A 14,750-nucleotide genomic window follows, 5' to 3' on the forward strand; every position below is an offset into this window, starting at 1 on the left:
GACTCTTAAGCACAATCTTCTGATCACGACAAAGAAACCTAGCGTCGTAGCGAGATAACCAATCCATACCCAAAATCACTTCAAACTCTCCGAGTTTGAATCGGACGAGATCAGCAGGAAGGATCGCCCCTGCGATACTGACAGGTACGTCCTTGAAAAGAACGGAGCAAGAAACAATCTCACCCGTAGGAAGGGATATAGAGGTATGAACGGATGAAGAAGAAGAGAGTCCAGCACGGACGGAAAAGGATTCGGATACGAAAGACATCGATGCACCCGTATCAAAAAGAACAAAAGCAGATAAAGAATGAACGAGAAAGGTACCTGTAACCACATCTGGATTAGCATCTGCCACAGCACGATTCATAACGAACACTCGACCAGCCTTCGGAGCTTCAACCTTCGGCGTTTCCGCCTTTGGTTTCTGGGGACAATCAACAGCCTTGTGTCCCGGAGCTCTGCATGTGTAACATGTGATCGGAGTATCAGGAGCACAACTCTTTCCCGGATGGTAAGGCTTCCGGCATTTGTAGCAAGTCATGCCCTCCCTCGCTTGACTCTGATCACGCGGGGCATACGGACGAACCTCAAACTTTTGCTTCTTATGGGAAGAACTTTGAGCAACATAAGGTCTCTTCATGAACTCATTGTTCGCACTCTCCTCAGCCTCGGTAGCAAGAACTGAATTATAGATGCTAAGAGCACGATCATAAGCCTGCTGGAAAGAAGTTGAAGAAATGCCAGACATAGCAGTCCGGACCTTAGGAGCTAGATTCTTCTCATAGCGACGAGTCCTCGAAGCCTCGTCCATACCTACAAAAGTAACGAAACGTGACAGCTTCACGAACTTGTTGGTGTACTCCTCAACGGTCATGGAACCTTGCTGTAGACGAAGGAACTCCTGTTCCTTCTGCCAGTGCATCTCCTCAGGATAAAACCTTTTCTTCAGCCCTTCAGAGAAAACAGCCCAACCATATCCTGGTTGAACTTCCATACCAGCTCTAGCAAGAGCCCACCAGTTGTCGGCCTCGTCCTTCAGATAATAGGTGGCGATATCCACCATTTGATCCTCAGGACATCCAGTAGCAAGGAACAGCTTCTCGATCTCTCGAATCCAAGCCTCCAAAGCAGTAGGATCGTTCGCACCATCATAAGTCGGAGGACGGTGACGAGCAAAGCGATCAAACACAGTCGGTTGCGGATGGTTGTTGTTGTTGTTGTTATTGTTGTTGTTAATGTTGAGGTGATTAGTGAAACCTTCGGCCATAGATGCCAAAGCGGCCTCAAGTCTCCTGATGCGATCTGTATCAGACTCACCATTCCCGTTGCGCACCATCTGCAAGAATGAAATCTCGTTATAAGTGGTAGAACCTAAGTACCACTCCAAACAACTACTCATACTCTTCACAAACATAAGAAAACCAACCAATCCTATTGGTTTCTACCCCATTTACTCTCACTCATTAACTAGGTCATCTATTTTAGTCATCAACTAAGCGAGAGTTGGGAGCGTGTTCGCTCTGATACCAACTGTAACAACCCGGATTATAAAACAAGGGAAAAACTTATATAAAATGAATATCAGAGTACGATACTGATAAAAGGTTCAAGGTGGCGGAAACACCTGACCAATCCGGTTCGCTACTAACTCAAAAATAACTAATACATTATTCAAAGGTTCTTAAAACATAAGGCAAACTCCTAATTTATTATTAAGCTCGCTTCGCACATTTCCCAAGAAAGCATCAACCAAACAGCATCAAACTGAACAACCTGAAAAGGGGGTCGACAATCAGTCGGGAGTAACTAGATTCTCTCCCAGTCATGTTTAAAACAATTGAATATAATCAACAATCATTAACCAATGAAATGTAAAACCAGTAAACATGCGAGATCATCTATACTCATGAAAGACCCAACAAAGCTTACCATGACTTATCAATTTTAAACGAATGCAATCATGCAAACCTAGACCATATGCAACCACTAGACCATGAATATTTATAAGACTAGTAGTGACAAACGACCCACAATAACCTAAGGCACAAAGCTAGCAATCAAGCATAGCAAACATGGTGACACACAATCCACAGCAACAGAAGGCACAAAGCTAGCAACAAAGCATAGCGAATAGTGCGAACGCCCGTTAGAGCGTATAACCACTGCCTCTAACTTGCCATAGCGTATAACCACTGCCTCTAGCTGACGGAGCGTATAACCACTGCCTCCATCGGTGTGGAGCGTATAACCACTGCCTCCACGGTACTATGTATAACGTATTACCACTGCCTATATGTCTAAGACCTGGGCAAACTCTCGGTAAACCGAACGACACTCGGGACCCAGAGCGTATAACCAATGCCTCTGGCCACCCCCGAACACAGACCAAAATAAATCCCGCATCAACGGGTAGAGTTTGTTCATTCCGATAGTATATAACTGATACTACCGTCATCTATTCAAACTAGCAAACAAACCAATGCACAGTATAACTGACTGTACTAACATGTGTGAACCACATCACGACTCAACTCATAGGATAGTGTAACTGACCATCCTACTTATCATATGAACAAGAGTAACCAAAGGTATATGCAACACAAGGACATAACTTGTTGAACACAATACAACATATGAAACAAGTATAAGCAACCGATGTTATAGTAACTTCAGCTATAACTTTAACAATAACTATTCAATGTTATAATAACCCTAACCATAACATAAACTTTGGATGCGAGGTTATAGTAACCTCTACTATAACTTCAACATATACGACTTGAAGTTATACTTACCTCAACTATAAATTTGACACGAAACTCAAAGTTATACTAGTCCCAACCATAACCTTGAGCCATAAATCTCAGGGTACGTTAGTTCCAGCTATAACCTTATCTCGTACTTCAATGTTATAGTAGCTCCAGCCATGACTAGAGTAACCACCCAAAGTTGTATTAACTTTAGCTATAACTCCTGAATCATCATCAAGGTTATACTAGCTTTAGCTATAACTTTGGAGAGCACTCTTGGCCGCCTATCATGCCGCCACTAGGGTTTATTCGTAAACCCTAATTACGCTCATGACACCCATAATAAACACATAACCAACATACGATATATAATTAATACATTAAAACATATACAAACATGTGAAAACATAATTAACATGGTAATAAACAATCAAACATGTACTAATCATATAAAACATTCATTAAATCATATTAATCACATCAATTGGCATAAACACAATTAAAAGAAAACACCTAGTTACCTTATTAAGCAAATAATCCTAAAGATCGTCTTCAACGATATAAACGTCATCTCCAGGTGCAATCCCCACGCCTTTATTAAATCATCCACGTGCTAAAGATAACGAAACTAATAAATATACTAACTATATATATAAAAACTATAAAAACTATAAAACTATGCGAAAACATAAAACATACGAAGATGATAGATAAATCCAAGAAGTAGGATCGATCTAAGCACAAAAGATGATGAAGGAAGGAGGAAGAGAGGAAGAACGACATGAAACCCTAGGCAAGGGGCGCGCGGCACAAGGAGGAAGAGAGGAGGAGAGAATTTAGGTTTAGGGTTTTGTGAATTATGAGAAAAGAAGAGCAAGGGTTTGGTTTCCCCTTATATTTATAGAGAAGCTCATGAATTTATTCTAGGTTTAGGCCCAAAATCCACCCATATCCACCAAAATCACGTGAAACCCAATGAAGGAATGGGTCTTCACCGTTTTTCGAGCCCAACGAGCCCAAAAGACAACAAACGGATATTTTCCCGAAAAATAAAATATAAAATATGGGAAAATAAAATTATAGAATTATATTACGGAAATTAGGGGTGTTACACACTTTATCTGGGATTTGGCAGAAAGTCAACATAAAATTGACTTTCCTAGCGGAAAATCCGTAAAAAAAGTTAGCTTTCCTAACGGAAATTTTGTCAAACATTGTCTCTCACGTCTGACAGAAAGTCAACAAAAAGTTGATTTTTCTGACGAAAATTCCGTCAGAATTTTTTATTTTTCTGACGAAAATTCTGTCAGAATTGTCAACAGTAGTCGCAAATTCTGACGGAATTTCCGTCAGAAAATTGATTTAAAAAAAAAAAAAATCCAGTGCGAGTTCGAAGAGCATGAGAAAACCTTCACTCGCATCTAAAGTTTTCTTAAATGCTTCTTTGAAGTATTCCAGTGCACACTAAAACATTACATCTTCTAATATACAGTATACATGTATATTACAATCTTAATTTTTATATGTAAACACTAAATTATATACATCCACCATAAATAATTGTAAATGGTCATTTGACCTTATTTGAGCTGCACATGTACCCATAGCCGTCTTCTCGTTTGCTCCTTATATTTGAGTTGTCTTCTTACTACCAACATTGTGTTGAGTTTTCAACTTGGGATGGCTCACATTCATATCAGAATCAGCAATATCAGTTTGAAGATTATCAATTTGAAGCTTAACCAAGTCAGCCATAACCTATAACCCATAAATAACAATACACAAAAATTTAGCTACCACCCTTAAAGACGCCATGCTTACAGTTCTAGCAACAAAATGGCCAAGCACAATAGGTATCTCTTGACTAGTTTTTGCTTTATATGCAAAATTTTTGATCTTGGAACACCAAATACAAATCTATTGTTAATTTTATTACTTGTTCAAATTTAACTAATATTTAACGTTTTACAAAAACTAGGAATATTGTCCTTGTTACTCACATATTACTCTGTCAAGTGATGAGCACGAAAAGCAGACTAGAAACACTACGTCATAATAAAATTGATGAATACCAGAACAAGCATATACACATGCCTAGACCTCACAACTTAATCATTCAATCACCATTTTTCAATCCAAAACAGAAAGGATGCATCTCAAATAATAAAGTACTAACAACAAACATAAATGTGAAGGAAAGACCATAAGAAAGTACCTGAACGCTTCGCTGGGTAAAATCAAGTATAAAACTATAAAACTCTTATTTGTCCGTTATATATCTGCTTACAACAATCAATTTAAGAATTTGGAAGTTACCCTATATTTGCTTACAAGAATCTCCTATTCGTTTCCATTATATATGTGGCTACAATTATCAATTCACATACGTGTTATTTTGTAACACTTGTTATTTTATTAAATGAGGCAGATTGCAGTAAAGAACCAAAAATGAATAGCACACAAAAATAAGCAGGCATTTTACTATCTTAGCAACACAAATCATACCTGGTGTGAAGATGACAAAAAGCGAAGGAGCTATCCTCTCTTACTTTGATCTACTACCTCCCGTAAATGAACTTAGTGTCAAACAACAAGCGCCCGATTTTAATAAGTAATTAAATTACCCAAACGACTCAAACCATCAGCAATAAAATTTGGTACTCACCATAATTAAAATGAAACGCAAAATAAACAACTACAGAATTTTAGGCCTAACGATTTTGTTCTGAAAACATGAAAGTATATCTATCAAGGTAACAAAGTAACCCAAAAAGCCACTGGCAATTAACCTTGTGACATAGGCTCCTTGGACATGGTCCTTAGACATAAGAATACTAACTTTCGTGTGCATTCTGTCAATTTTTTGTAAACTTTCCAATACTAATTGGCTTCAAAATTCTCAACAGGGGTGGTTAGCATGTATTCCTATATCGTATCAAATATGTATACGTAATAAATTAGGCAAGAGCTATAAGATCCTTAAATTGTTAGAGAAATGTCAACCTGGCTCCAAAGTGTCGCCACTGAAATCCATAAACAGGCCTCAAGTCGCCTTCTTCTCGTTGCGCCAACCTAAGCCTACGCCACGTAGTGAATTGTGTCAGACAATTATGCCAGATAGTATCCTATCATCAGTTATCAGAAAAAATTTGACGGTGTTATTATATATCAAGAAAAGTTCTAGGCGCATTATAACACCTGAGAAATTGACACATCTAATTACATTCCAAAATTTAATCAACTACACATCTAATTACATGGTGCTTTTTATCAACTACTTGGCTAAAACCGCGCCCACTACAAAATCCGATGCATCACACATTATTTCGAATGGTAGATTCCAATCCGGTGCTCGAATAATAGGAGCCGTTACCAAAGCTTGCTTCAACCTAAGAAATGACTCAAGACAAAGTTAATTAAATTCAAAGGGCGCATCCTTGAGGAGAAGTGAGGTCAATGGTTTGGCTATTTTTGAAAAGTCTTTGATAAACCGCCTATAAAAGCCGGCATGGGCAAGAAAACTTCTCACTCCCTTCACATTTGAAGGGGGTGACAAGTTTTCTATAACCGCTACTTTAAATCCATTGACATCAATGCTCCTCTTGGAAATGATGTAACCGAGCACATTGGCCTCTTCCACCATGAAGTGACATTTTTCCCAATTTAAAACCAAATTGTGCTCTTCACATCTCCTTAAAACATTAGTTAAATTCACAAGGCCATGGTCAAAGGAGTCTCCATGGACACTAAATTCATCCATGAAGACTTCCATACTCTTCTAAAGGAAGTCCGAGAAAATAGCCATCATACACCTTTGGAAGGTGTCGGGTGCATTACACAACCCAACTGGCATTCTTCGGTATGCATACACTCCTATGGGGCACGTAAACGTTGTTTTCTCTTGGTCCTCCGGATGGATTGGGATTTGGAAAACTCCAGAGTAGCCATCAAGAAAACAATAGTAAGCGTGCCCCGCAAGCCTTTCAATGTAATACCCAGGATATTCAAGAACTCTGTTGACCGACCCTGCTGATCAAGACAGATGGTAGGGATGAATGCACTACTACAGATACAGGCTATAACAACGGTTAAAAACCGTTGTTATATAAAAAAGCGGACGTTGTTAAAGCGTCCGTTGTAAAAGGTTTTAACAACGGTTGGTTTTCTTAAAGCAACCGTTGTTAAAAATATTAACAATGGTTTTAAGTATAAAAACCCGTTGTGGAAAGTGTGACTCAATTTTGGGGGGAAAGTTATAACAACGGGTTGTAATATACAAAACCGTTGTTATAACTAAAGACAACGGGTTGTTTGTAAATAACCGTTGTTGTTTGTTCTTAAAAAATAAAAAAAATTAAATTAAATATTACTAGATGCATGTATAATTACGGCCCGTTAGAATTCGATGCATGCCAGAATATCCCTTAAATTAATTACCAACGGTTTTGAAAAAACTTATAAATGTGACTAGCTATAAATATTAAAGCATCCTTTAGTATCTAACATTCATTAATTGAAACAACATGGCAATGAACCCTAATTTTATCAACAACGAAGAATGGCTTACACAAACGATTGAAGATGATGGGAAGGTTCTCGCCGGCTTCCGCCGATCAACACCCATTAATCAAAGCATCCCTTGAACATCAACGGAATTATTGGATTAAGAGGCGTGAAGCAGTCCGGCTAGTCAACAAAGCCTCATGATCATCATCATCTTCATACCCTCGTCGGCTGTTACTACTCGCAACTTGATCGACCGAGAGATATGTTGAGTTGTACTCTTCCAACCTTATCTCCACATGCAAGTCGTGTCCTTGCATATATTCAATCTGTTATTGCAAAATATGAAGCCAATGACCCGGAAGTTAGCGGTATACCAGAGTGGCGTGATTGGTGGCAGGTTGAGAAGCGCTTTTTACGCTTAACCGGGGTTGTTCCTGCTTATTATACATCTTTTGATTTCTGATAATTGTTGTAATGTATTTGGTTTAAAATTAAATGAAATGATCATTTTGAAAGTGTTGAGTTATGCTTGTTTGATTTGCTTCCATTTTTTCAACTCCATAGATCAGTCATCATCAAGATCCAGTTATTACGCCATTCTTGTCCAATAAGATTTGAAGCAGTATTGAGAGATATGATGATGCTGATTATGGCACAACTTCCTAACATATATATTAATTAAAAAACAACTCAACCCACACATTGCTTAGTATAAATACATTGCATTATCTCAACTAACATGCATTTCCATTATCTCAATATATTCTCCAAACCCTAACTACTAAAACAAACTCCAAATAAATTAACCCTCTCCTTAATCTTTCAAAACAAACTCCAAACTCCAACAAAATGAATGATATCATCCTTAAGACTCTTACTATGCTCGATCCGTCAAGGACGCCAAAGAAGATGGAAATGAAATAATTAGCAGATCTTTGAACGGAACCTAATGGTCGATAAAAACACATACATGGAAATGAAATAATTAGAAAAATAAAATAATGACGATGAAACAAACCCGATAATTACGAACATACGTAAAGAGACGATGAAATCAAAAGTGACGGCGAGAAGATAAAGCGACGATGAGAAAGAGAGAAAGAGACGATGAGAAAGTGTGTGTTTTGTGTTTGTGTTTGGTCATTCTTCTTTGGGTTTGTGTTAGTGTATGTATTAAGGTTTGTGTTTTGTGGTCACAGCAGACTTGTGTTTGTGTGGTTTAGAGTATGGAAGGTATTGACAACGGTTATTAAACAACAATCGTTGTGAAATATGTTTTAACAACGGTTGTAAAAAACACCCGTTGTTAAATAAGTTTTAACAACGGGTTTCAAAAATAACCGTTGTGATTACTTTTCACTAACTTTGCGCCAATTTTGCGCCAAATTATTAACAACGGTTGTTCATGTGTGACCCGTTGTTAAAACGAATAACAACGGTTTTTATAACCATACCCGTTGTAATTGATTTTAGTAAAATTCGCGCCATACATTCTACAACGTCTATTGTGATTTTCGTGAATAATCGTTGTTAAAGGGGCGTTGTAGTTGCCTGGATTTGTAGTAGTGATGGGTGAGGATTCAGACTTATTACATGAACCTTATAAGGTGGTTTACTCCACCTAGAAGAGGCTACTCGGCCGAGTATCACCTATACTCGACCGAGTAGAGCCTACTCGGCCGAGTACTCCAGTACTCGACCGAGTATGGCTGCTGTCGACGCGTCATATAAAATGCAAGTTCGCTAGATTCATTTCATTTTTTCCATTTCCTCGACAGTTCCGCTTTCTCTAACCCTAGTCTACCTCCCTCTTTTATCACCCCATTTCTACACACTCTCATGATTATAGCCTAAACCTTTACCATGGGAAGGATGGGATTCGCTTAGGAAGGATGGCGTGCGTGGTTGTCGTCTATGTCACCGTCGATGTGTGTTGTTAGGTAAGTCTATGCGTTCTGTTCTTTTGGGTAGTTCATTGAGGATAGTTGTGTAATAGGATATGGTTATCGTTGTAGGATACGTACAGGAGTCCTGCTTGGCTGTATATAGATGTCTCTCATGGTTGTGATGAGGTAGGTTTTCCTACTCAGTACCGTTAATTTATTGTGATTGTTATTGTTGCACATCTTTTGTTATCTGCTGATCATAGGTGTTCGGGCGTTGTGTGACGATGTTGGTGTGGAGGTGTTGTGACAGCTGTGGTGCTGTGTGTGTGTAGTGATTGTGGTGGAGTCACTTGCGGGAGTGGCTTCACACCCTAGTTCGCCCTCCGTGGAACCCGCCACGGGAGGGGATGTGTACATTAAGGGACAGGGCTTGTTAGTCGCTCGTTGATGAGCTGGATTAGGTGGGATGGGCTGCGGTCACCCACTGGTGGCGAGGATTACCTTTTGCGATGGGTAATCTAGCAGGCCTACACACTTCGGTGTGTAGTCGGTTACTGTGCGAGATCGGGAGACTGAGTTAGAGGATGATCAGCTGGTTACATTGCTTACCGTTTTACATTTGATTAGTCGGCACTGACCCCGTGTTGTTTTGTGGTATCTGCGGTGATCCATTCGGGGATGGTGAGCAGTTGGCTTAGCAGGTACCGTTGACTGTGGCTGCTAGGATTGGAGGGATCGAGTCATCACGCTGCCAGTCTAGAAGATCTGTGTCATGAGTTGTTGTAGTATTTATTTTTGGTATAATTATTTTGTATTGAGTCGTATTGTATAAGGTACATTAATATTTTATAATTGTTCTTTTATGGTCTGATTTGATCTACTTCCTCGGGAAACCGAGATGGTGACACCGTCACACACTGGAATGATCCTTGGTAAGGCGTTCTGGTGTGCGGGGGTGTTACAAAGTGGTATCAGAGCCGTCGATTTTGGAACCTGAACCAATGAATCTAATGAATGTAGGGTGTCAACTAAAATTAACCTGGTGTATGTGCGTTGGGAGCCCCAGCCGATGCTAGATTTTGGGTGAGTAGGCGCCCTCATTTCAAAATCATGGCCCCAACGAACTTAAGCCAGACACGGGAAAAAGAGTAGCTAGTAAGAGTCGTTGATTGCTTAGTGATGGTTGTTGTGTGCATCTATGTTTATGATAATGTGTGGCAAGGTGGGTGTGGAAAAATTTAGAGTGGGTGATGGAATTGTTGCGATGTGCGATCAGAGGTAAGTCGATCAATTTGTTTGACGATGATTACGTTGTGTGTTGATTGCTGCCTTGTAAATGTGGTTAAGGTGTATATCTTTTGACTAGCGGAATCTGTGATGATGTGGTATAGGAGCTAAACCTTGCAGGTACAGTAATTAATTGCTAAGTATGCTAGAAGGGGTAATGTAATCGTTTCATAGCAAAGTAAGGAATGAAGGTAGAAATGATGATCGAATTGATAATAAATGTACAAAATTCGTGTTGATGTGTATTTATGTGGTAGGATAAGCTCTAACAGTGATGAGCCGATTCCACGGAACTCCGAACTATGCTATTTGTTTTGCAGGAACAAATAAAAGTTCAATTCCGCCTTCCTTCTTGAACACTCGGCCGAGTAGGAATTTGTACTCGGCCGAGTAGACGATACTCGGCCGAGTATGAAGGTGCTCGACCGAGTGTCTATTTTTGGTGACAATTAAAATCGCTACTGTTCTTGAAAACTCGACCGAGTATTCGACACTCGGCCGAGTACGCCTAATACTCGACCGAGTATTGCTGTAGCGGGACTTACACAGGTTATACAAAAACCCCATTTTCGTCCCATTCTTTCTTATTTCCCCCTCCCATATTCACATCTCCTTCTCTCTAAAATTCCATATTCCTCCTTCCTCAAGCTTTTGGGTGAACTTTTGGTGTTCAACTTGTTCTTACTTGCCCCAAATCAGTTTAAGGTAAAGTTTTAACCCAATTTCTTCCTTTATTTTCAAGGTTATGGTGTGATTTTATTAAATTCCCGAAATTCCTTTATAGGTAACTGAAATTGAGTCTTATTCATGCTATACTTTTGATTGAATTGTATACAAACCCCGATTATACCGTTATTTGAGCAATTTCTTGATTTAAGTTGGATTTTTGCGTTCTAGGGTTTGATAAAATCGTCATAACTTGCTCTTTGCTTGATTATCATACTATCTTAAGCCTCTTGATGTTGGAAAAAAAGGTGTTTTTGAGTAAAGAAGTGGTGTTTTGGTAAAATACTTAGTGAATTGCTAAGAAATTGTCTTAAAAGTTTGTCTCAAAAATTTCATACAAGTATAAACATACCGTCTTTTGAAAGGTTTTGGTGTGCTTGGCATCTTTGTTAAAGACTTGTCTTTTGCAGCATGATGAAAACCCGAGGCCTACCCAACAAGAGGACTCGTCCTAATGTCCAACTTGAGATGAGTCATTCGAGCAGTGAGCCTGTAGTTCCACCGGTGGAGGCATATCCATCGGCAGTCTTCTCTGATTTCAAATAGCGCAAGGCCTTTGTAACCTTGATGAAGCGTCCTTTCCAACCTACTCGGTGTGTGAACCCCGAGATTTTAGAGACCTTGGGGATTATGGGAGATATAATTCATATGTTTGAGATTTTGGGAATGGAGGGGTTATATCATTTGAGGAAGAAGTCCTACCCCCATCTGACCTTAGAATTCCTGAGCTCGTATGAGTATGATAAGAAGGAGAAGACCGTCTCCTTCCGCCTCTTGAATGAGGATTGTGAGTTGACTTTGGATGAGTTTGCGGGCCATCTGGGTTTGGAGGAGGAGGGGACGGGATACCTTAGTGATGTTGCTAAGAACAGTGGTGCTCCTCTTTACCTTCCTTTCTTGACTGGCCGTCCCGCCCTTAGTGCCAGTGCTATGCTAATTAATGATGTGCAACATGTTTCCCTTCGTATGTTTCTGAGGATGATGACTTGTTTGTTGTTTGCGAGAGATGATGTGAGTAAGCTTAATTCTCATGAAGTTATGTTACTTGTGTCTTACCTTAACCTGCACCGTAGGAAGCCGGTTTATTATAGTGCTCCAGGGATAGTGTGCTCTAGTCTGGAGTGTATGGCACAGTCTAAGAACCGACACATTGCTTGCGGGGCGATAGTGACCCGCCTAGCTCAGCGACTGGCTGATTTCAAGGCCCCACCTCCCGAGGGGGATGAGTATGTGGAGATTGTTCCTACCATGGACGTCCAGTATTTGCGTCAGAATAGGTGGTTGAGGAAGTTGGATGACGGGTCCTATGCCTGGAGGGTGAGGGGATCTATGTGGATGGTGCTTCCTGACCCTGCCCATCTCCCTGTTGTTGACCATTTGGCTGAGTGGGAACCTTGTGCTATACCTAGGCCTGAGCCCCAGACCTACCTGCTTGACCCAAGAATTCTCTCAGACCTACCTGAGCCTGTCACCGTGCCTGAGGGATAGCAGCAGGCACCTCCCCCACCTCGAGAGCGCCGTAGGGTTAGACAGTCTAGGGCAGACACGGTGGTACCTGAGCCCTCTTACTCCGTCCCTGACTTCTACCCTTAACAGTACTCGCCCTACCCCACAGTGCATGACCCCAGGATGCAGCCGAGTGACCTGGCTGAGCGGATATCCACTACATTGGTGCTCCGCAACATGCATGAGATGGCCCATAACCAGGGCATAGGGACACATATAGCACAGCCTGTCTCGTGGAGAGGACCGGGAGTGGACACGGGAGTATTCCACAGCTATGGAGTTGATCCGAGTTACTGGAGGCCCCTGGAGGAGACAGAGTTTGGCTGTCTTGCGGGACCGTGGGCAGCCAACTACGGCAGCCAGCTAGGAGGGGATTACTCAGCAGCAGCAGGCTTTCCAGAAGCAGGGAGTTCAGGTGTAGGTACTTCTGGTGCAGGTGGAGACGATGACATGGAGGAGGGTCCTGGTTATTGATCTTGTGTTGTTATATTGCTTGGATTGGTTTCTTTGGTGTTATATTTATTTCTTTTACGTTGGATGTTTGTTCGGGATTTAGTATTTATCGTTAGATGACTGTACTCGGCTATAAGGCCGTTATTTACTTTAGCTTATCATGTGAAGACGTGTTGGCTTTCGTTGTGTTTGGTACTATTGTAGGGAGTTTATTTGCAGGATGAGTCGTGAAAGCATTGTCTGAACTACGTCAAAATGCTCTCTGCCTTTCGTAGCTCGACCGAGTATAGAAACTACTCGACCGAGTAGAGCTTACTCGGCCGAGTATCCAAACATACTCGACCGAGTAGAGCTTACTCGACCGAGTAGACACTCATACTCGGCCGAGTGTTACTGTTACAGAGATGATTAGGTGTTTGATAACTATGTCTTGTGAGTTTATGTGAACATCGGTCTGACTGGGGGTGCTTCATAGTGTTGTTTAGTGTAATTGTTTGCCCAAAAGATGGGCTATGACCACGTCACAGGTATGTGATTGTTTGGATTACATATTAAATTGTGAATGTTTAGTTATATGGCAGTGGGTAGCATAAAGAAATTTAACTTGTTCAAGGTGTCGCATGAGTCTATATACGATAGTGTATATTAACGGAAAGTGTGAGTTGTCACGAGTCTTATATGTATAAATGTTCGGTTATTTAATGCAATCTTTTGTTGTGTTAATATGTGGCTACAATTATAACAAGTCCAACTGGATTAGAGAAACTGGTGTTCGGTATGTGCCTAAAATAACAAGCTAATGAATAAAGCTGCTACAATTTGATGACATCAACTTAGATGTACATAGAATACTTTTTTTTTTTTTTGTCGACACTTTTGTTACTAGGGGTCACATTTGGGTAATGTCATAGGTTATGTTTTGTATCATACTTTAAAGTTAATTACAGTTGTGAGTAATGTCACAGTAGGATGGGTACGTTTATTGTGGGTACGGAAAGTATTTCGTGGTGAACTTCGGGGACGAAGTTCCTTTAAAGGGGGGGAAGAGTAATGTCGCGGAAACAAATGGTTAGAATGCCTATAATGTTTGGAATCACATGTATGTTGTGTATGTTAGTATTTGAAATCACATGTATGTTGTGTATGTTAGTATTCGGAATGACATTCATGATACAGGTCATATTGAAGTTACATTTTTGTTTCCTTGAAGTTGTATCCATGTTGTACTTAAGTGATATGAATGTTATACTTTTACTTTGTATGGGTGTCTCAAATTATGTTATACTTTCTATGTTATACTTTGTATGGGTGTGCGGAATGCTGTGGTTGGGAATTGTTTTGTAGATGTGTATTGTTGCTAGTCGTGGTGATTGTTGTTTGAATAAGGTGGTGTGGCGGTAGTGTCAGGACGGTCTGAGTTCGTACGCCTTTATGTAGGTGGTTAGTGTCACAATGCGTAACCCTGTAGGGAGTAGCGTTTGGGCTGAACTTCGGGGACGAAGTTCTTTTAAGAGGGGAAGACTGTAATACCCAGGATATTCAAGGACTCTGTTGACCGACCCTGCTGACCAAGACAGACGGTAGGGATGAATTGGTGAGGAATCAGACTTATTACATGAACCTTATAGGGTGGTTT

The sequence above is a fragment of the Silene latifolia genome, chromosome Y (assembly GCF_048544455.1).
Source record: "Silene latifolia isolate original U9 population chromosome Y, ASM4854445v1, whole genome shotgun sequence".
Lineage (NCBI taxonomy): Eukaryota > Viridiplantae > Streptophyta > Magnoliopsida > Caryophyllales > Caryophyllaceae > Silene > Silene latifolia.